Raw genomic sequence first — 24,884 nt, forward strand, 5'->3', positions numbered from 1 at the left:
AAACCCAAAAGCTCCATTACCTCTTTCTATGCATTGTCTCCATTCACTCTATGGTGAATTGATGGGTCATAGGAGATGTGTCTGACTTGAGAGTGAAGGGTAGCGCAGACTTTAAACATTGCTATTGCCTACTCTGAAGAGATTCATCTAACTAATATTTTCCATCTCATGGGATTATTAAGTCTGAATTTTAGGTATTGGGCAGACACTAGCGCACTCAAGCACGTGACTCTGGCAAGCCTTTCCCTTCTCTTCCATTCCATTTGACTTGCTAAAAATCATTAGACTTCATTCCTAAAGCTAGCCATCAAGGTCTAACCCCTTATTTGTCCACTTCTCCCTCCCGAGACTAACAAAGCTCATCTACCAAAGTATTAAAACCTGGCAATCAAAACCCCATGGCTCAGCTAAAAAGCACGCCTAATCAAAATATACCACCACATTCTATCTCGTTCTAACACAGACCTCCACTTAAGAAGGACCCCTGCAAGGTCATTAGCTGCTATTTTCTGCCTGAGTCAGGAAGCAGCCACTTTAACTTTTTTTCCTGCTTAATAAAGGTGTTTGGGTGTGGTGTGTGCCTAATCCTGGGTTTGGGAGGGAGCCCTCACTGTGCAAGGGTCTGCTTCAGGTATAGTCTCTTGTATTTATTTCTCTATCCGTCACTCAATTGTTAATCATTTCCATATAGTTTCATCAGCAAGATCTGGACTTTTTCTTTTTTTAAGCGTTGCTTTGGAAAATAGAGGAAAGATGAAACTCCGGGAATAGCATCCGCAATCTTAACATTTTCAGTTGGCAGAGCAGGTTTGAGAATGACCTGACTTTGTGAATGACTACAAAGGGTGTTAATTAAGTAGCAGGTGTTTTATCGCCATGTCTACTCGAAAAAAAATGTAGCACAGATGTAGAAAGCTTAACTACATCTATAGTTTGTATAACAAAATTCTATATTCATGGGCTTCCATCTGCCGCAATAACCTCAAACCACACTTAGTGCCAGCCAATTAGCACCTTGATTAAGCTATAGACCACCTGCAGCTTCTGTGCCGAAACGAATTCACCAGCTCGAACATGAATGCACTGTGCAACCTGGATGAAAGCAGCACAGCAAAATGAGAGGAAAGACTCACGTTTTCTCGCACTTGTGCACACCCCCTAACTGCAGAGGCTCACGTATCAATTGTTTCATTTCTGCTTTCTTTATTTTTTTTTGTCATTTTCTCAGACATCAGACTTGGATGAAGTCTCTACAGACTCCTTGACCCACAAAACTGCATACAAAGACATTAGACCTTGTTCTGTTAGTTCCAGTTTGAAAAATCGAATGGAAATCCTTCAATTTTACTTAGCTCAGGGCATATGCTGATTCTAAATAGGACTGGTTATAAAATCAACACAGTTTAGATTTGGTAACTACATCTTATGGCTAAAATAGCAGACTATGTTGTATAAACTGTTACATGACTCTTGCTGGGCACATATGAACACGTTTGTTTACCTTACATAGAAGACCAACAAAAAAGCAAAGAAACGCTTCCACACTTAGTGGAAGTCTAGTGTGGTGAACTAGTAAATCTATTGGAGTTGCTTGGAGGAGAATGAGTGAGTGGGACCTACAGGAGCAGGGGTGTCTCAAAGGCAGTGCGTCACTGGAAAGCCCTACCAACGTAGACGGTAATTCAAAAGTCACATCGTGGAAGCTCTCTGTGCACAACTTAGAGGCAGCTTGGCCATTCAGCGTCACCCCCCCCCCCACACACACACACAGCAATTGTTACTACTGTGTAACTCTGCACAGGAGCCTTGCAAATCTTGAAAATTTCAAGAACTTTCAAAGCCTTGTAAATTTGATTTGCTTTCTTATCCCTATATGTTTCAGTTCTTGAAAGTTACAAGCCTCCCTCCCCCTAACAGGAACTAATGTTTCAATTTGAAGGGAACAACTGAAAAGAACAGATTCACAAGCACAGACAGAAATAAAATAACCAAACTATATTCAGGTTGAAGGGGAAAAAGTCTAATGGAACAATTTAAAAAAACTGATATGTACCAGGCCCCTTCTTTTTGGCCACCAATCAGCTCCCAAATCATGACAGAGATTTATTATTAGTTTTGAATGTTAGACCTAGCTTAGGCATTTCTGGCTAGCTCTTTTAACTTAAATTAACCTGCTTCTCTTTATCTACATTTGCCTCAAGTCTTTTTACATTTTTTTTCTGTATATCTTCCTTTCACTGCTTTTGTGTCTGTCTGGTGGTGGCTGCCTGGCTTCTTGTCCCATGCATGTCTATCTCTCCTTTTGTTTTTCTTTGATCAAGATTTCTCCTATTTATTCTCTCTGCCTGGCAGCTCTGTCTGTCTTTTCTTCTGCCCAGCTTTTGGCCATTCTGCTTATTATTAGAGCAGTCAGGTGCCTTAGGCAGGCAAGGTGAAACAAATGCAACACATCTTTACATAATTAAACACACGTCTCACGTCATTAAACAAATGCAGCAGAAGCAAAAGCAATACACTTTTACACAATTTAAAGTATTCTGCCACATAAACAAATGTAACATATCTTTGCCTATTTAGAATAATAATCTACAACATTGATAAATGTATGCAATGCTAGGCAAAGGATGCAAATCCTCTGTTTCAGCTTGTGTGGTGGAACTTTTCATTGTCTATAGAGACTTTTCTCTCAACAGAGAAAGCATTCAGTTAAAATTGTGTGTGTATGTGTGTGTGTATGTGTGTATCCTTTCTTCATTCCATCTCTAGCCAGGCCTCCAGGACCCAAGCCATGTAAGGACATGGATAACATTAGGAACTTGCTATCGTCATCCAAACGTGATGTAGAGGAGGGAGGAGAGTTAGAGAAGAAGGCCTAGCCCACAGAGATGATAACACGGTGATCACACTCTCTCTGCAACATTGAACATGTATGTCCCTTTCCCAAGGAGAATGTGGGAAACCTAGGAAATAGAAAAATAACAGCATAAACTAGGGTAAAAATGGCTTTCATTTTGAATAGTTCATTTTTGATTCTTGGTGCACAAATGCAAGAGACTAATGAGCTTGTCAGGAGCTGGCATGTGCTTGCCTTCTCAGTAAAAGGACCTCAAGGCTATTATGAATAAGCACTGTCATTCTGTATAGACCCTTTCTTCAAAAGAGAGAAGTGCTCAGATCTTATTGTATTCTCTCAAAGGCAAAAGGATAGATTTAGCTTAAATTATTAGATACCTAGTAAAACTAAATCCAGAAATTATTTGCTCACCTTGAAATGATATTTGGAAAGTGAGAAAGGATCAATAAATAGCCCCCAAAATTCAATAGATAACATGGTTTGTAAAAGTGAATTGCGCAGGTGCTATTTTGGGAGCTCATTAGATATGCTATATGAAGTCTGTTGTCTTTTCATTTATGCTAGAACTTGTGGTGTTCAAGGGCAGAGAGAAGGGATTTCAAGTAGGGGAGAATGATGGAAAGGGAGAAGCTAGGTCTAAGAAGGAGAGGTACGGAAGGAACTGGACCCATAACAGCTCTCAGTGCTGAAATTTGACAACAGCAATGCCCTGGGAGAGAAGCTGGTGCTCCAGTCTGATAACTGAAATTATCTCTGCGATTGTTGTTTCTACCATACAGTAATTAGCTTGAGAATTCCTGCTAGTAGTTCATGTTGTTTATATCTTGATTTTACCTCTTCCAATAGGTAGTGACAAGTGACGATGCCTACAGTTTACAGTTTTCCAACAGCTGATGATTTTAAGCCTTTCGTTTTCTCTATCGAGGCTTTTTGTCTGTTTTTGAATTCTGTTTTTGTTGTTGTTTTACTTCTGAGTCTCTAGACTTCTTTGGGTCACATATGTGATTTAGAAATCCACTGGCGTCATACCTAATTCACAGATTGTCTTTATTTCCAGTCTTGTGTAGAACAAAAGATATAACCGTGATTGAAGAAGCATTTCTTGTTTGCTTTCATGGGTCATGATTTTTGTGGTGTGTCCAAGAAGGTATGGCCAAGTTCTATTTTTTAAGGTTAATTTTCTGTTTGTCTAAGAGTTTTACTATTGTTGCCTTTTATTTGTAATTGTGTAGCCCGTAGGCTTCCTTTTCCCAGCTCCTGCTCTAGGCCCATGGCCTGTGTCTTCTGTCTAGCTGTTCATAGCCTGCTACCATATTTCACGGAAAATTACAGTGCCACTGCTTGGTTAAGACAAGGTACGCTTGACATTTGGGGGCCACTAAAGTCTAGACTCTCCATTTTGAAACAGTTTTGTTTAAATGAACTGTTTATTATCAAGAAGTGTTGCACAAAGCTTGCCTTTGGTTGCAGGTATTTATGTCTAGTGACATAAATATCCCTCCTTATCTGAATAGGCAAATGATGGATTAAGCTGTAGCTTCCTGTCTCAATTCACGGATCACTTATCAGGTAAATGGAGGACAAATGACTTCTTTTAAATACTCAGTGCTATAACCCTAATAACTTTCCATAGGGCTCTAAACCCCTGAGCTCATAGTCACATTCTTTTTTTCCCACAATTTCATGGACTACTTAAAATTACAGTTTGAAATGGATTGTTATACTTTTCCATTCTGAATTATATAGACCAATGCATTTTTAAATCAATTAAACCCTTAAGCAAACACTTTGCTTTCTATGAATTTCTATTTTTGTGTGAAATCTACTTTTTTCATTCCTCGACAATTCCATATATGTATATATTGAGGATTTCCCTCCCTTACTCGCTCTCACTGATGCGACCTACTGTTCAAAACCCTCGTTTTCACATTAAGTCACCTCCTACTTCGATGTCTTCCTGTTTTTCATTCTAGTGAGTTCAACTGTTATTAACAACCGATAGTCCACACTGAGGGCTGTGTCCTAATGACCCCCTCTCGCTTGTGTGAGGAAATGATGATGGATGGATCCAATCCTGTGCTAGCCTGTGAGGTAAGCACAGCTGTTGTGAGTCAGTGAGAAGACAGTTTCCCAGCATTCCCCCCTCTTCCCTGGCGGTCCCTGAGCCTTGGATGGGGAACAGAGGTGTTCCTTTGGGCACAAACACTGCACAACTATTATTTGCTCCACTTTGACCACTTACATCTTCAGTCCTGATGCACTTCTGCCACGTGAGCCACAGCATTTATATTTTGTTTTAATTTCTTTTCTCCAATCTGTGTATATAATATACAGTTAAACTGTAATTAAATTCCTTTTCCATATAGTAATTCAATTATTTTTTGACTATCAAAAGTGCTGTTATTCTTAAGTTAGTCTTAAATTTTTCTTCTTTCATTCTAAAAGATATCATTGAGAATTTGAAATAGAATCTAAAAAACATAAACTGTGTCATTTTCTAAATATACCAGTGAATTGCTGTATTCCAAAGTAAATTGAGTGTTTGTATTTTAGATTAGAAAGTCTGCTGCATTTTCCATAATTCCAGTGATAACCCATACTAAATCAGCAATTTGAGGACTATCAACCTCTACAATCTCTTTAATCTATATATTTACTTGCTCAGATATTGCTTTCCTTAACCTTAAAATACATATCATGTAAGTAAAACTGACTGGGTATTGTTAGCATAAAGGGCATATATAAACAACATACTTCAAAAAACCCATCAAATAATATTCAAGAAAATTGCTCAGGGTATCTGCAGTTCCAGTGGCCATGAAAGCGTATAGTTTGCCATGTCAGCAAATTACAGGTTACAGTGTAAAGCTCAAGGAGGCTTACAAGGCAGAAATTCCTTCACAGCCATAGTTCACCTCTATATTTATCGTGTTGTATGTCAATGGAGTGAGAATGAGAATAGCAGAAAAATCAATGAAAAAATATAGGAATTATGCAGGTGTAGGAAATGTATTTAAAAAATAAGCAAATAAGGATGCCCTGGTCAGAGCTCATAGTAAATGGTGGAGTCAGGTTTTATTGTCGTGATGAGTAGTTTGATTCCTAGGGAAATAAACAAGAAACATGGCATTCTGTCTAAGAGGGAGGGGGAAACAGAGAGACTGTACATCATGGTCAATTTGTCTAGACCCTCTCTGTGTCAAAGGACTCTCTCTGGGGAGAGGTGCCTAACAGTGACAGTATGGGTAGACGGGGGCAGGGTCCCCAGGGTGAGTAAAATGTATTTAAAGGAAAACATGGACTGGTATTAGAAGCATATCCATGATTACTTGATGTATTTAAGTTTGGAGTAAGGTTTTCTTCAAAATATGCACTTGAATAAATTTCTTATTGGCATCTTGGATGACAAACTCCTGATAGAAGCATAACAATAACAGCACTCAGTGTTTAAAATTGAAAACTTCTTCCTCTCTAATCCTATGTGTGAAAAGTAGATAAAATTTCATTGTACCTGAGCTGAGTTCTGGTGCCATAAAGAAATTAGCTTTAATTGGTTTAACTTTGTATTAAAAACCCACAGTTATGTGGATTCCTTATTGACTTTCCTGATCATTTTATGTCAGTTTTGTTTGTTGTTACTACATCCTTTATATCTATTAGCTGTTCATCTCCACTCAAGAACAAATCTTGGGAGTTCCCAGCCTGTCTCCTGACTCCGATAGGCTGCTTGTTGGTGGTATGCCAAGGGTTTTTAGGGACACTCTCATTTCAGTGGCACAGATCTCTGTTTCATGAAATCATTGGTTGCTTAGAATATTCCATTTAATTTCCAAATGTAAATAACCCATTAGGAAGATTTTCCCATAATTTTTTCCAGTGATCATGCAGGGAAACAGAATCTGTGAAGTTTATATTCCCTGATGTTCATATGTGGCAAGTTTCTTTCATTTGACCAGCAGAAACAAAAAGAAAACCTTCAGTATGAGTAACAAAATAACGCACAGGAATTACACAGGAGCTGACGTTCATTTACACTTTGTTGAGCAAGTTCCATTGCTGGCAAGGACAGACACACTTTAATATCACAATGAACAGTTTAATTTCAGATGTCATTCTTCCAGCATGTGAAACAGAAAAAAAACTTGAAGAATTCACAGGGAATCAGAATAAATGATAAATATGCTTTAAAAAAATTAAAATAGTGTCTTTTTAGTGCTCATCTGGGCTTTGCTTCTTCAAAACAACTTTAATGGAATGCAAACTCTGAGTTTATCATTTCACTGATGCTCCTACCAGCAGTTGATCTGGTAAAGTTGCTTTCCATGTTTTTAAATGATTTTGGTAAACTCCCGTGTTTTCTTTTGCCCAGGCTAAAATATAAATTGTTAAACTTTTGTTTTCTAGTTTATTTAATGCTTCCTATTATTAATGAATATTCTATAAAGTAATAAATGAAAGAAATTTAGCTTGTTGGCTATTCATAATCACCATTTAAGTGTTTGGTGGTAGGACCTTTTAAAGGAGCTGCAAGGATTTTGCAGCTAAAGCTGAGTCAGGAAGCTTCTCCTAAATGAGTTGTGCTTGACTCTAGCAAACAGAGTCCACCAGAGAAAATGCTGTTACCAAGAAGCTATGCTTAACTCTGTTCTTTTGTGTCTAGAATTCCTTCCCAAGCTCACTCAAGTTTTAGGTGGATTTAGTTGTCCACATTGGCACCATTTTGTTGACTGTGGTTTCTGTCCCACCTTGTTCCATAGCCACTCAATCCCAAAGAAACACACAGAGGCTTACATTAATTATAAACTGGTTGGCCTATTAGCTCAGGCTTTATTATTAACTAATTATTACATCTTAAATTAGCCCATAATTCTTGTCTGTGTTAGCCACATGGCTTGGTATCTTTTATCATTAAGGCATTCTCATCTTGATTCCTCTTGGTCTGGGTGAAGACTGCAGATTAAGACTTTTCTCTTCCCAGAATTCTCCTGTTCTGGTTGCCCCACCTATACTACCTGCCTGGCTACGGTCCAATCACCATTTTATTAAACCAATACAACTGACAAATCTTTACAGGGTACAAGACCATTGTCCCACAGCAGGTTTGTTCTATGGATATACACTGATGTCTCTTTTTTAAATAATACTATAGAATCCAAGGATACTGTAATGTTCAAAGATATAAGTTCTGTGGTCTTACTCAGATGATTCAAGCATCAGTCAGACACTTACTTGGTGGCCTTGGTCATTTTTCTTTTTTATTTACTTGTCTGAGATAGGATAATTATAGTACTCTCAGATGAGGCAATGTAATATAGTTCTTTTAAATCAAATATAAGCAAAGATAAATTAAAGAATATTTTGAGGAACCATACCAACCATTTTATCTTAGAAAAGTTTTGGGAATGTTTAACAACTTGCACAGTTCTTTAAGCAGTGTGTTTAAATAAAGATTTATGCATTTATCAGTGTAAGTGTGATTGCATAAATGTATGTCTGTATACCACATATGTGCTGATGACCACAGACTTCAGGAGATGGCATTGGGAGCCCTGGAACCATAGTTACTGATGTTTTTCAGCCAATCTGTGGGTGCTGGCAACTGAACCCAAGTCCTCTGCCAAAGCAGTGAATGTTTTTAACCACTAAGAACCAGAAGCACACTTAAGTGATTGATTAGCTTCAAGGTCTTGACGTATCCTTCTTGGGAAAGTATTTACATAAACAAAGTGACTTTGATCACAGAAAATCTGTTATTCTACATGTGTTCTTAAAGTCACTTTCCTCTTTAATGTTTTACTGTCACAGTTTAATGTCCACAAGGGAGGAATGACTTATCATACACTTACTTTGCTTTTTCTGTAGTGGTGTTTAGGAAAATGGGTTGTGATGTCATTCTTTGGTATCTCATCAACCTAGTGATGGAATGAGGTAGATCCAGAAATTCAACATTATTTTTAACGACTTGGCAGGTTTCAAGGCACCCCTCAGCTATGTGAGACTCTCAGAAAGGTACTAAACATGGTTTAGTAAGATGAATAAGATGAATCACCCGGTAAAGGTGCTATAGCTGCACAAGCCTGATGGCCCGAGTTTGATCCCTGGATCCTTGGCAAAGCTGTCCTGTGACTCATAAGTGCCCATCCACAATGGCAAGTGAGAACTTTTGCCCCTGCACCATCATAATAAATAAGATAAAGTTAAAAAAAAACAGGCAGCACACACAGAGAGAAAAAGAAAGTCAGAGCAGAGGGATTATCAGAGGTTTCAATAGTCTGTTGCTTAAAATCAAGAATGAATCTGATTACCCACAATTTGCTTTGTGATTTATTTCTTCCAAAGTAAGAAAATGTGGGATGCTGTAGGAATTAGCTTTGCCCAGTCAAAAACTTCTGCTTTTTGGTGACCAGACCTCCCCTGGTTTTGGTCATTCATGTTCCTGAGAAGTGTCTTTCTTAGCAGAAAGCCATGAAGCACTGGGAGAAGTCCCCTGTCCCTGAATCAAAATCTCTAAGACAATGTCTCCAATCCCCTCTTGATCCCTCTTCTCCTCTGCTTGGTCCAAGTCTCACCTCTTACAAGCTAAAACCATGCCATGTGCCCAGTGCCCCTCCTTAGCAATCTTCCATCTGGCCCAGTGTTTTGGCTCTCCTTCCTGGCCACTCCCCCAACTTCTCTAAATCCAACCAGACTCTTCTAGTGCATTACCCTGTGTAGCCTTCATCCTGTTGTTTTTTTTTTTTTATGTGTGTGATGAAATACCTGGCTACAAGCCACAGCAGAAGGGACATCTATCTTGTTTATCCCTTTTGCATAAGGAACTAACGTTTAATGAGCCAGGAATCATGGGTCAAGCACAGTTCTAAGCACTTTACATGTATTAACTTAGGTTGTGTTCATTGTAATAGATCATTTGACAGACGAGGTGGAGGAGGTGGTGAAAGTGAAGTAGCAGGTAGGCTGGGTCCAATGCAGAAAGCCTTTCCCAAGGGTTTTTGCTCAGTCACAACCACTCTGACCTTCCATCTCTAGAGAACTGCTTCAGTGTGCTGAGAAGCTGATGTATTTTATATGAAAAACACAACTTAGATATGCTACCATGCTGTGTAATCGGTGCCTGTTTTAAAAGCTGAAACTTTTAGCTAATTTTATGTTCTTCTTATATCCTTTGCAGTTATAAATTTAATTTTGATCTACTTCTTTGTTTTATGATGTGTGAAGACAATTATTCTCAAGTATTAAAATACATGAAAAAACTGATGAAAAATTAATAACATATGTATGTTCAGTACAGTCTCCAAGCATTCTGATTCAACAGTAATAAGGTGGGGACCCACACACCAATAAACAAACTAGCAAAAAGATTTTTTTCTGATTCAATCATACTCAGCTAGACTGATAAACATTCAGATAACAAATGCTACATTAATAAAAGAGGGTGGTTATAAAAAGAGACTTTTTTACTTTAAAAAAATTCTACAATTACAGTGTGAAACAATTCACATATATCTTTTTAAACACAATACTCACTTATAAAATACAATTCAGTTTAGAACTATACCTTCCCTCTAGATACTCTAAGAATTGTACAAGTCAGAATGGTATTTTGAATATTGATGAGCAAGGTTGATTAGCCATGTACCTTCTCACAGATCTGTAAAGCAACTTCCCAGTCTTTGGAACAATGAAGGGAAGAGTATCAGGTTAAAGACAACAGAGCCAGAGCTTCCCATCCTTCTGGAAGTGGTCTGACCTTCTGATATTTTATCTACTTTAGTTACTACATTTGCTTTACCCATTTGCTCTTGATTATGTTTAATTTCCTGGACAAGCAAAGTCAAGCTTGCTCTTTCCTAATATCTACTCCATGCTATCCATAAGTATGTCGATCACGTTTCTGTGTGTACGTGTTTATTGTTACATAGTTTGGTCCTTCCAATGCTATGTCTCTAACTGATGTCTAACTATTGTGCTTGTGTCATCTGACACACAATTCTACTTTAAATAAATATTGAATATGTAGTGAATTTGAAAACAGAAGTTGGACAGTCATTGTAAAACATTCCTTAGTAAACTTAAATGAAAAATTTCACAGCTATTAATAAGCAATTACCTTGGTTCTCAGTGACATTATACATTGCTTCCTTACTGAATTGAATAGATTTCAGTTTGAATAAAAATTGAAGATATGTATTCTAATGATTATCGTAATACTCTTGTTTAATTAAGATTCATCCCTAACTTGATAGTCAGGCTGTTTCCAAGTATTTGTCATTCTGTGACATGAATACCATTTTAGAAAGCTCTTTGGACCTCTTGCTGCTAACTTAGTTATGCACAAATATAGATTCATAAATATCTAGTGTATCCAAAGATATAAAAATACATACCGTGATTTGATTCTTTTCATTTGTAAACAGTTTATTTTTAAGACTGATTGTCAAATGTAAGCTTAATATTCTAATGCTATCTTTATATCCTTCATCATTCAGTTTTGTCTTTGTTTAAAGGAAAGCATTCAGAAGTAGTGATATTTTAATGACAATGCAATTGTTTAACCCTGAAGGCTAATGTTAAATATTTAAAATCTTCACAATATTCTAGTTTGTTAAAAGCTGTGATATGTTCAGTTTCTGAATAAAATATAGACATTAATCCCTTGATTTTAGTGGTTACTTGTTGATATTTCAGTCCCTGCAGAGGATATGTACCAAGGGAGCAGTGGGTGCAGGAAATTAAGGTAGCATGGATCCTTGCATACATTACATTTTGAAGTTATACTTACATACCTGGGATAAATTGAGTTTATGAGTTAGGTACTGTGCGATATTAACAATAGCAAACAACAAAATATACCTCTATGACAGTATATTCTGATAACACTCTATAAGTGATGCGCACAATAAAATTTTTTCTTTCCTTTTCTTTCTTTCTTTTCTTTTCTTTTTTTTTGTTTTGTTTTTTGAGACAGGGTTTTACTGCAGTTTTAGAGCTTGTCCTGGAACTAGCTCTTGTAGACAAGGCTGGCCTCAAACTCACAGAGATCTGCCTGCCTCTGCCTCACGAGTGCTGTGATTAAAGGTGTGCACCAATACCGCCCGACAAAATTTTTCTTTTTCAAGCTCATGGGTTCTTCATTCTGTACAAAGTATGACTTTATCGCCTGACCTGCAGCACTACAATATTGTGCCAGAGTTAGTCATTTCTTCTGACATATGCCACAAGATCCCCTTTCATCCCTGTCTTTGTGTTTGGAGCTATTATTAAGTAAACAGGGGCCGCTAGGCTGTAGGCACCGTGATGCTGTGCCAAGCCTGTGCGATAGCCAAAGCTGCTGGTACATGACTAATGGGAAGGTAGCATGTGGAGCATGGACACTGTAGACAAGGATGAGCCTTGCTCTGCATTGGATGGAACAGGATAGAGTCCATTTCCACCATTCTAATTAATCAGAATTTTGGTATTTAAAATTTGTAAGTTATTTACTTCTGGAATTCTCTATATAATCTTTTTATATCTTGAAAGACCACAATGAACAAACCCTTGAGACAAATAAACCATAGTTAAAAGTGGAAGATGAAGACTGTTACATGTACTGTAACTACCTATAGTAGCTTAGATCCCATTCAAGAAGAAAGAACATCGTTGTTACTCAAGGACTGAGTTTTGTTCTCCCAGCAGCCTGTTTATGAAGAATAAGTGTAGCTAATTCCTTTCCCAGAATTTCTAATATACGTTATAGCTTTTCATTAGCAACTGTGTCAACAGACAAAATGTTGGTTGAAACCCCTTAAAATATTCATCCAGGACACAGGTTAGGCTAAGTGCTAGGATACAATGATAAACAAATGAAATGGAATTATCAGTTTCCTTTGTTTCTTTTTTAAAACTCAAAAAATAGACTCATGAAAATACTGAGATAAGCAGGGCGGTGGTGCACGCCTTTAATCCCAGCACTCTGGAGGCAGAGACAGGCGGATCTCTGTGAGTTTGAGGCTAGCCTGGTCTACAAGAGCTAGTTCCAGGACAGGAACCAAAAGCTATGGAGAAACCCTGTCTCGAAAAAAATCAAAAAAAAAAAAAAAGAAAGAAAGAAAATACTGAGTTAAGAAAATAATAATCCATACAATTAATGGGTTATTGTTCAAGCTTTAAGAATGTTATATAAAAATAATTAGGTGGTATGAAAAAAGTTTCATGTTATTGTTTTAGTACAAGAGACTTGAAATAAAAGTCTACATCTGGTCCGTGTACCATGTAACTCTTCTGTTACTGCTATAATGATCTAGTACAAACAATAGTATGAAGATCACAAATTAACTTGTATCTTGAGAAGAAATGAAATGAGAGATTGTGTTTAGAAGTGTGTTTTAAAATGCCTCGCGTGGCTGAGATAAGAAATACAGGTTCCTGGGTGCTTGCAGCCATCTCGCTCTGCAGAGCCCAGGCATTAATTTCTCACCCATTGCTTCCTGTCTGTGCCCTCTGGGACGAAGCCACCCTAAAGTGAAAAGGATATTTTATGAGAAGTTTCCTCATTTAGCAATTTGTGAAAGCAGAATTACTCTTGAGCTGGGTGAGATTTTAGACATAAGAAAATTTAATTAGTTTGAAGGTGAATAGACAGAACCAGAGAGGTTGAATGTTAATGTTTACTTACTCCAATTTCAATTCTTGCTTTGCTTTCTTAAGAATACTGGTCTCTGATCTATCCCTATACTCACTTACCCATGCTTTCTATGACTCTTACATCTATCTGAGATTATAATTTTATTGTTAACAGAGTGATGTATTTAAGACCCATTTCAGATGGTGAAACTCATACCTGACACTATTTTCAAGGCTAAGATCCTGTAGTTAGACATGTCGTAGACTGTAGGAAAACTTACTTACACTGATATTCTGTTAAAGGGCACAGTATTAAACTGGTGTCCAATCATTATACCTGTATACTAACGCATCTCTCAAACCTCATCAGAAGGGAAGCTCTCTTTGCAGTAGATGGTAGTAAACACCAACAGTGTAGAGAAATAGAAATTTCATTATTCTCAGCCCTAAATGGAGTGTCTGTATCCCTCCTCATAGAATAGGGGTAGAGAAGGAAGAAGAACCAGAGCTGGTGGATGACTACAAGGAAACCGTGTCTCTGAATATGCAAGCGCAGCTGGGCTATTAACTCACAATAGTTGTGACTGCTTACACAAGATATATGAGCTCAAGCCAGACAAAATCTTCAAAAGGGAAAGAGGAAGGAAAGTCTCACCCCCCCCCAGGTGGGACGATATAGGCAGTTGGTGGCTTCTGGGAAAGTGATATTCAGTTTTCTTTAACAGCACAGAACCTTGTAATGGTACCTCATTCCTAAGAGTGGAAGGGTAGATACCCAACAATGTATGAGCAGTAAAATTTGGACCTCGTGGATTTAAAAAAAAACTTTTTAAAGATTTTCTCCAAAAATCTCATCATGCTCACACACATGAAGCAAATATATACATCAATATACAAATGAATACATATTGTAGTTGTATATTTCTAAGAAATGAGAAACAATGTTCAATATGAAGAATTAAATATTAATAACTAGAATTTGGTGAGCATTAGAACGCTAATAAAATGTTTTAACATGAAAGATGAGAAGCTCCAGTGAGGTATGGTTAGGGAAAAATAAGCAATGCAGCAAGTGGGAAGACTTGCTGTGTTCAAGAAATTCAGAGAAAGAATAATTAGTGGAGATGGACTGTAATGAGAAATGGAGAGAATCAGAAGAAATCATACTGGAATAAGGGCAGGGCCAGGAAATCAGGTTCAGTCCAAGTCAAATAAGAAGCACTCAAGAATTTAAGCTTGAGGGTTATGCTGTTTGCCTTTCATTAATGAGAGAAGAAAAGGTAAGAAGGGGTGAATTGCAGGAGTGAGAAGAACAGTTGTAAACTAAGGTGCCAGTTCCGTTTTGGCTTAGTGAGAACTGGGGGAGCTGTCAGAGCCTTGGAGGGAAGACTTTTATAGAATGTATTAAGGGACACAAGTTTTCATCTGAAGTTTTTTGACTTGATCAGCTTGGTAGATGCCATTCACTGAGTTTACAGGGAGAAAAAAATGAGCCATCTCAGGTTGGAGCCTGGGAAGAGAAAGGATTTGGGGTGGCAGTTGGATCTGGAGATTATCACTGCCTTCAACTGAACAATTGCAGATGCTGAATTGAAGGTGTGACTCTCCATGTGGCTTGTCCTTCTTCTCCCCCATGTTGGTTGCACTTTTCTTCCCTCCAAACCCGTAAGCACATATTTTCCAGTATTTATTTAATATGTATGTTATTTGTCTGCATGGCCTTATGTGTCCCGTGTGCATGCAGGAGCCTGGGAGCTCAGGGAAACAGTTTAACCCCTGGAGCTCTAGCAGCAGCGGGTTAGGAGCCACAGCCTGGGTACTGGGAACCAAACCTGCATCCTCTGCAAGAAGCAAGTGTTGTTAACCACGCAGTCATCTCTCCTGCCTCATAAGCACATACGTTTATGTATCAGTCGATTAACTGATTTTTAAATTTTTTTTATTGAGAAAAGAAAAAAAAAGTTTTCCCCTCCTCACAGCCTCCCATTTCCCTCCCCCTCCTCCCACCCTTCTCCCCCTCCCCTCACTCTTCTCCCCCTCCCTCTCCAGTCCAAAGAGCAGTCAGGGTTCCCTGCCCTGTGGAAAGTCCAAGGTCCTCCCCCCTCCGTCCATGTCTAGGAAGATGAACATCCAAACTGGCTAGGCTCCCACAAAGCCAGAACATGAAGTAGGATCAAAACCCCATGCCATTGTCCTTGGCTGTAGTAATATGAGCGGCGGCGGGTCTGCATCCCCAACACCCCAGCCGCCTGCTCGGCTAGCTTTTGCCCCGAAATATCAACACACAAACTGTATTCATTTAAACACTGCTTGGCTCATTTCTACCTAGCCTCTTCTAGGCTAACTCTCGCACCTGGACTAGCCCATTTCTTATCATCTGTATAGCACCGGTCTTACCGGGAAGATTCTAGCCTAAGTCCATCCTGGGTCAGAGCTTCATAGCATGCATCTTCCCTGGAGCGGGGAGCATGGCGTCTCTCTGAGGCATCTGCTCCAGAGAGGAGAGCTGTCGAGTCTGACCTCACTTCCTCTTCCTCCCAGCGTTCTGTTCTGTTTACTCCTCCCACCTATCTTCTAACCAATGAGGACCAAGCAGTTTCTTTTAATTTAACCAATGACCTTCCTCCATCATTTCCCCTTTTTCGGTTTAAACAAACAAACAAAAAAGGCTTTAACTTTAACATAGCAAAATTACATATAACGAAACAGTTATCAAGTAAAAGTTACAATAATCTTTATCATAACTAAGGAAAACTATAACTATAACTAACTATTCTTAACTCCATCAAAGACTCCAGAAAGATACAATACTACCTAAGCAAACAAGAAAAAAATCAACTTTTAAAACTCTAGAAATGACAGAGACATCTCGCTGCCTGGACAGTCACCCAAAGTTCCTCTGTACCATTGGGGCATCCATCTTCAGCCTACAGGCCCATAGTATCCAGCAGATATTTCCATGAAGCAGGACATTTCAAAGTCAGTTCAGTCACTATCTGTTGTGTCCTGCAGAATGTCTCGCAGACTCTTTCATGAATCAGGAACCCCGAAAGATCATCTCACCTTAGGCAAGTTCAGTAGTCCTCTCTCTGTGGGTTCTCTGTGTCCAGTTTACACAATAGTCCAGGCAAGAGCAGTTTCTTGTCCAAATGGCTATCAAACTCCATAAGGTGCCTCTTCGATGCCCATCTTCCTCTTGAAGTAGATTGGTGCTGCCAGTAGCAGAGTGTCTCATTGTCATGAAAAGTCCTCAGTTATTAAAACATTAAATGTCCTATTCTGTAATCTTTGAAAGACATGAAAAATGTCTATCTAAAATATATCTCTATATATCTAGAAAATCTAACTAACATGACTACAAGCTTTACTATTATCGATGATTATCCATTAACAACCTATATTTTTTAATTATACAGTACATATTTAAATGAACAACACAATCACAATACCTTAATCAAAATCAGAAACACTTATACATATAACAAAATTGACCGTAAATCTCTATCAATAAAGCAAAATCTATACTAATGCAAATTATTCATACCTATATCATATCCCCCTTTAAATGTAAAAGAACTTATAAACCATATTTGGGAACATGGGCGCAGTTTTTTCTCTCCAAACTGCTTCCTGCTGAATGGGGGCGTCGTTAATGATTTTAGGGTGTAACCTGTGTGCCAGGTTTATCTCAGTTGGCAGTTGAGTGAAGTAATTTTTTGAAGAGGTTCACAGCAACCCTTCAGGAGGATGTGGTCCATTATACCAAATCAGAATAGATGCAATCCACAGGGTCTGGTCCTCTGTGAAAACAAAAGAAGGCCCCCCTCCAAAGCATCATATCCTTAGACCCAAATTCCGAAGTCAAGATTCCTTTAGAACATATGTGTAGGTTCAGCTTAGCCGCCCATATAATGAAATGTCTCTCTGTACTTAGCTCCTTCACAGTCAAAAATTTTAAAGAAAACACAATAATACAAAGAATCCAGACTCTCTGTAAATTTTCCATTTTTACGTGGCTTATTTTTATTCTATCACTTTACTTTATTCTGTCTCTTTAAAGACTTTACCTTTTTTTTTAACATTAACTTTATTTTCTATATTCTTTTTCTTCTCTCTCCCAAGCCTACATACATTCATCCAACAGTGTGACTCATTTAGTGGTCTGAATCTGTCCTATTGTGAATCTGCAATTTTTTACTAAAGGTGCACTTTTGATTTGCACCTTTAAATCACTGGGCACTTAAGAATCTAAGCTGGGACATTCCTAGGTTAACTTTTTGCTTTTTGAGCGTACATCTTTGACCTGGAATAGCTCTGTAGACCAGGCTGTCTTAAAACTCTCAGAGATCCACCCGTCTCTGCCTCCCAGACATTGGGATTAAAGGCATTTGCTACTACACCTTGAACTCACAGAGATCTGTTCGTCTCTGCCTTCTAGGCACTGGGATTAAAGGCGTGTGCTACCACACCTTGAAGTCACAGAGGTTTACTTTAAGAATTTTAACTTTTAGTCTGCATATTTTTAACACAGTTTAAACCATTCAGAAATTTTCCCTGTCTTTGAATCTCTCTTTACTGTATATATCTCTCTCTCTTTTTTTTGTTTGACCACAAGAGCCTTTAAATTACTGAGCAATATCAGTAGGACTGAAGGCGTGGCTTTGCCAGCTAGATCCAGTCCATTCCTTAGCTTTCCAGCCTCTTGGAGGATATGCAGCCATGTTTATAGCCACATCTCTATGGCATTTCAAGGTCCCTGCCAGCCAGAGAGCTACAACAGACAACACTCAAGTCCTCTCTTGGTAGCCGGCCCTCCTGCCTCAAACAGTCAGAGTTTGCCCTGGCAGGACAGCTCATAAAGCTGGCATTTTTAAACAGCACAGCTTTTTTTCCTGCTGCGGCTGAAAACCGAAAAGCATGTGTTCAGCTTTTCGTCAACACTGTTTAAGTGTTTCGTGGCAGGACCTCTTAATGAGCTGCAGGGTTTTGCAGCTGAAGCTGAGTCAGGAAGCCTCTCTTAGATGAGGCGCTTGCTTGCCTCTGGCAAGGAGAGTAGACCGGAGAAATTGTTGCTACCAAGAAACCATGCACAAAGCTGTCATTTTGTTCTAGAATTACTTCCCAAGCTGTCTCAGGCTTTATGTGGAAGCAGTTGTCCACGTGGGCGCCATTTGTAGTAATAAGGGTGCGGCGGCGGGGCTGCGTCCCCAACACCCCAGCCGCCTGCTCGGCTAGCTTATGCCCCGAAATAATTACACAGACACTGTATTCATTTAATCACTGCTTGGCTCATTTCTACCTGGCCTCTTCTAGGCTAACTCTCGCACCTGGACTAGCCCATTTCTTATCATCTGTGTAGCACTGGTCTTAGTGGGAAGATTCTAGCCTCTGTCCATCCTGGGTCGGAGCTTCAGAGCTTCATCGCATGTGTCTGCCCAGGACCCGGGAGCATGGCATCTCTCTGAGGCGTCTGCTCCTGAGAGGAGAGCTGTCGAATCTGCCCTCACTTCCTCTTCCTCCCAGCGTTTTGTTCCGTTTACTCCTCCCACCTATCTCCTAACCAATGAGAGCCAAGCAGTTTCTTTTTATTTAACCAATGACCTTTCTCCATCAAAGGTTCTATGGTGATATGCAAGATATTCGTCAGTATTGCTATAGGATAGGGTCGTTTCAGGTTGCCTATCCTCATCTGCCCAAGGAACTAACTGGGGACATCGCCTTAGTAAATTTTTTTATTTATTTGTTCATTCACCTGTTTTGTTTGTCTTTGAGCAGGTGTGGGTGTGCCATAGTGTTCATGTGGAGGCAGGCAGACAATCTGTGGATGTTAGGTCTTAGTTTTCTTCTTTTACTCTGTGGGCCCTGTTGATAGAAAGAGATGGAGGCTGAAACTGGGGAGATGCTCTTTAGAAGAGCATTGCTGTCTTTTCTGCATTAGGTGTCAACTTAAGTTCTGGACTGATGAAATAATGGGTAAGAAATACTAAAATTCCAAGTGTCACACTGGCAAAATACATGGGAAAGTTGTATCTTACATATGTAGGCATGAGATGAAATGTCATCAGTGGACATTTTTTTTATTTCCATTTTTATAAATGCTTTCTTTATGTTTTCCTGGAGGTAGTGAAGTACATTATGTAGGTTAGGATTCATAGTTAATTTGTATAATTATAATTGAGCATATTTACATATATTTTGTAAAGAGTATTTTATACAGATATTTAGCTAGTTCCTCAGATAGTGCAGTGCTATCTGGATGAATTTTTTAAAAAAATCCATATACACGATTGGCCTTAAGGACACCAAGACACATCCTAAATTCTATTAAAACATTTCGGGAACTCACCCATGTGTGCAATAATTATAATTGTGAGCACCCAAGGAAAATTAGTGTGTAATGTCTTAATTAAAGCTGGGCATCATAATTTTATTTACAAATTGAATTCTATTAAATCCTTAGCGCGATGCGTTTTCATTTTGCTCTCACATAATTAATATTTAGCATAGTTCTTTTGGTAGCACACTGCATTATTAATGCAAGTTCTTTTGAGAAATGTAAGAGTATGTTAAAAAGTCTCTTTGGAAGATAGCCCATAAATTTTGTCATTATATTAAAATGCAAATTTTACCTCCCATTTACCAGTTGAAAATACTTATGAGTTGCATATCTGCTTATTTACAGTTTTACAAGGCAAAAATCCTTAGGGTTGGTTTTTGTTTAAGCAGGAATTTATTTTCATGTTTTTAAACTGAAGCTGGAACTCTTTCCCAGGGACATTTTTCACTTAGGAATGTGTTATGAATATAGCATTTACCTTAATCTTGGTTATATTTTCTTTAAAGAAATTTTGACTACTATTAGTAGCATATTTCAAAGTCACATGGCTGTTAAAGCTTGAGGACTGGGACAGAAAAAGTAACAATTTTGTATTCTTATTACTGCTCTTGTCACAAGATATTATCGTTTTGGCTGTGGTCCACTCTCTAAGGCAGCCTCTAAGAAAAACATCGTTTATCTTAGTTTTGCTATGAGAAGTCCACAGAAATCTGTTCATTTAAAAAAAATGAGTTCCCAGAGCTATCCACAAATAGAAAATGAGTAGTCAAGCAAAAACTCTGTGCTCCTCGGTGACACAGAGTACTTGTTTTGCTGAGCTTTGTCTACTGAGAGTAAGTGAATTGGAAGCAGAGAAGGAGGAGGAGGGTGAGTGAAGGGAAGAGCAGGGAAAGATGGAGGAAAAGGAGTCTGAAAAGGAGGAAGAAGAGAAGGAAGGGGGGATGGTAAAATTTCCCCAAACCTCGTTTCCTTTAGAGTTGGAGACAGGGTGTTGAAAATCCACAGGGTGAGTAAAAGCTTTCTGTTGGAGAGCTCCCATCCCTCACTGCCCTGGATCCCTGACTCTCCCTCTCCACTTTATAAACAGGGCCTCTTAGAGGCTCCCTTACTGAGGGAAAGTGACCCAGCAGATTGACACAGTTGCAGCCTTTTAGAAATCCCTTAAACTGGAAGTTTCTAACTTCTGCATTTTACTTTGTAAACTTGATTTCTCTTATTCAGAATTCCATTTGAAAATGATATTGGAAGAGTAGTCATTTGTCATGTAGGTTAATTTTCCCAGTTGTTAATATTTTAATCAATGATAGCTTCATATCACAGAAGTAATGTTTCTCATAAACTATTTTGTGGTTGATACAATCCTAGAATTGGGAAGAGGTTATTTTATTATTTATTACTCAATGATTTGTAATTATTTGGCAAAATGGATTATTTTTAATATGGTCATTAGGTTTTTCAAAATAAAACTTCTCCCCTTAAATGTATAAATATTTAGTGTATTTTATATGCCTAGGGACAAATAGAAAATAATTTCCAATAAAGTACATACATTAATACTCCACAGCTGATTCTCAGCTACTGCCGATTGATCATCAGATTGCTAATTTTCTCCCTGTGTGCATACAGATACTGAATTTCTTGCTTATGTGTGTTGGTTCTGGTTTTTACATGTATTGTAGTGCCTTATGTTTGATTTTTTATTTTTTGTAGTTTTTCATATGTCATATATTATTAATATAAATATCCATAGCAAATAAGTGTAGATTGACATGTCAAGGCAAGCTCATAGGTAATTTTTACATAATAATGCTAGGAATTCAATGTCATCCCTCTCATTGCTCCTAGAAATTCCACACAAATCAGGAACCACTACATGGTAACTTGAAATGTCCCTAAATATTAAGTGTATGTCATCCCTCTCATTGCGCCTAGAAATTCCACACAAATCAGGAACCACTACACGGTAACTTGAAATGTCCCTAAATATTAAGTGTGATATCATGCATAACCAATTACCAGATTGTTTTTGAATTGAAAGAGGTCCTAAAGATGTAATTTCAACATTGTAACATGGGATAATATTTCTGATAAATGTATATTTCATAATTCAAATAGTATAACAATTGAGAAAGCCTTAATTGATACTGCTTAGAACGAAGTAAAATAATAAGAAAGTAACTTACAGATGTTGTGCATATTAGATATTTACATTGTGATTCATAACAGTAGCAAAATTACATTTCTGAAGTAGCAATAAAATAAATTTATGGTTGGGGATTGCCACAACATGAGTAATTGTTTTACAGAATCGCAACATTAGGAAGCTTGAGGACCACTGCTCTAAAGAAAACAGTGAGAAAAAATGGACACTGTTTACTTAGCCATGGCATCTGCTTAGCAAGAGATACTGACTGTCTGAGGACCACTAAAGCATCCCTGCATCTCTGTAGGCAGCAAGAGATACTGTCTGAGGATCACTAAAGCATCCCTGCATCTCTGAAGGCAGGAAGTGATACTGACTGTCTGGGGACCACTAAAGCATCCCTGCACTCTGTAGGCATTATTTATAAGGAATCAAGATCTGTAAGATGCTCTGTGGATCAAGGGTATTTTATTGGGAAAGATACAAAGTCGCGTAGGTGAGTGAGGTCGTGAAGCAGAAACCCACCCAGAGCTGCCATTCTTTCACCTCTGTCCTTGAAGGGCTCTTCTTTTCTTTCCAGGTGGTATCCACTCCCCATCTTCTGAACAGGAACTCTACCTCTCCCCAACTTTTCAGCTTCACCATCTGTTTCTACTAACTTATTTCCATGCTGTCTTCTTCTTCCTTCCCAAGCCTATTTTGCAGAACACCCACTTTGTAAATGAGCATGGTATTAAGTACCCCATTCTGGGTGTAGAGGGATGAAAACCATGTGCAGGTTTTAACATTGATTTAGGTAGACTGTGTATAGAAAATGTTAGTATGATGTCATCACTAGCATGGATAAGAAATTGCTCCAGTTCTCGCAGTGGCTTGGGGAAGGAAGTGTCCCTGTCGGGCTTGGAGGGATGTGCTTGCTCCAAGTAGACACAGCGCCACCATCAGCAATGGGCAAGGGAGACCACAACAAGCCGCGGGGCAAGATGTGCGCCTTCTTCGTGCAGATATGCCGCAAGGAGCACAAAAAGAAGCACTCCGAATCGTCAGTCTACTTCGCCGAGTTCTTCAAGAAGTGCTCCGAAAGATGGAGGACCTGTCTGCAAAGGAAAAGTCCAAGTTCAGAGATTTGGCCAAGAATGACAAAGTTCGGTATGACAGAGAGATGACGAATTAAGTTCCTCCCAAAGGTGATAAGAAAGGAAAGAAAAAGGATCCTAATGTTCCAAAAAGACCACCGTCTGCCTTCTTCCTGTTTTGCTCTGAACATCGCCCAAAGGTCAAAAGTGAATACCCAGGCCTGTCTGTTGGAGAACCTGCAAAAGAAATGTGTAAGATGTGGTCTGAACAGTCGGCCAAGATAAACAACCCTATGAGCAGAAGGCAGCTAAACTAAAGGAGAAATATGAAGAGGAGATTGCTGCATACCGTGCCAAGGGCAAAAGCGAAGTAGGAAAGAAGGGTCCTGGTAGGCCAACAGACTCAAAGAAGAAGAATGAACCAGAAGATGAGGAAAAGGAAGAGGAGGAAGAGAAGGAGGAACAATAAATGCCGTCCTAAAATGTGTGGAGTGTAAGTGCTCAGGCAATTATTTTGCTAAGAATGTGAAATTCAAGTGCAGTTCAACATTAGCTTCAGTATAAAAACTGTATAGATTTTTGTATAGCTGATGAGATTCTTTGTAGAGAAAACACTTTTAAAAAAGGAGTTTGTAGCTTTGTGGGGGGGTACAACATACAGTTAGATTTAAAGCTTTTGATGTTGAATGTTCCTAAATATTTAATGGTTTCTTTAATTTCTTATGGTAGCACAGCAAACATACATAGGGTTTTGTACTATCAGTAATTTTTCTAGGATGTTGCATTTTCTCTTTTTTTAAATTTGTAATAAAATAATGTATATTTAAAAAAGAAATTGTACTCTGGGTATGATCATGCAGCTACTGAGCAGAGATCTAACACGAGGACCTAGTTCTGAGTAGATGCATGGCTGGTCAATTTTTATCACTACTCATGTACATTGTTATAGATCAGCGGCACATGAGATTTAGACATACAATCTCTTTACTTCAGGAAACAGTCAATATAGACCTTAGTGATGTAAAAGGGCTTTTAAAGGAAAAGAAGGCATTAGACTGGAAGAGAACTCTTGAAGAGTCTATTTCTCCATAGTTGGAAAGATGACTCAAGAGTTAAGAGCACTTATTGCTCTTCCAAAGAACCCAGGTTCAATTCACAACAACCTATAACTCTAGCTACAGGGGATCCAAAGCCCTCTCCTAGACACTGTAAGATGCCCCCACATGCCACATACACACAAAGACTTATACAAATACACGAGAACATAAATAAAAAATAAAAATATATCCTAAAACAAGCTAGTTTCTAAGGCCACTGAATTTCTTTGAGCTTCTTTCTTTCCCCCTTGTGACCTCCATTCCCTTGTTAGGAATTTTGTTCTAGCATGGCTTGTCCTGGTCCCTATTTTTCCCTATTCAATCCCTGTTAGAATTTACATGTGATGCTTTCTATTAGAATACATGTTTCTCTCGGCAGATTCCTTATTTTTCTTATCACTGCCCTTTGACAACGGTACCTGAGTAAAATTTTGACATTAGGGAATCTATAGTCCTGCACTCATAGTTTAATATCACTGATGACCATTTTGTTCCTGTATGTAGATCGCTCTTTCAGGAAACTGACTGACTCTGTCACCTCCACATGGCTCTGTATTTGCAGCTCTTGCTTTTCTATTGCTTTAAATCTTTTCTAAAAACATGTTTGCTTTGCATCCTTCACTTTATATTATCTATTTCTATTTCTGGTCATATCACACCCATGTGTATTAAACACACACACACACACACACACACACACACACACACACACACACGGCTGGCTGTCTCATAGCAATGCGTTTGAGGGAGCACATTGTCCTACCTCTTGGTA

The 24,884-nt window shown here is 38.5% G+C and overlaps 1 protein-coding gene and 1 pseudogene across 1 annotated transcript in view; both read left to right on the forward strand.

Moving 5' to 3' along the window:
- Positions 1 to 24,884, forward strand: part of Spag16 (sperm associated antigen 16) — an 864,135-nt gene that overhangs the window by 246,820 nt on the left and 592,431 nt on the right. The window lies entirely within an intron of this gene.
- On the forward strand, positions 22,887 to 23,484 carry LOC142836940 (high mobility group protein B2 pseudogene; annotated as a pseudogene).

Source organism: Microtus pennsylvanicus, chromosome 17 (assembly GCF_037038515.1).
Source record: "Microtus pennsylvanicus isolate mMicPen1 chromosome 17, mMicPen1.hap1, whole genome shotgun sequence".
In the NCBI taxonomy this organism is placed as follows: domain Eukaryota; kingdom Metazoa; phylum Chordata; class Mammalia; order Rodentia; family Cricetidae; genus Microtus; species Microtus pennsylvanicus.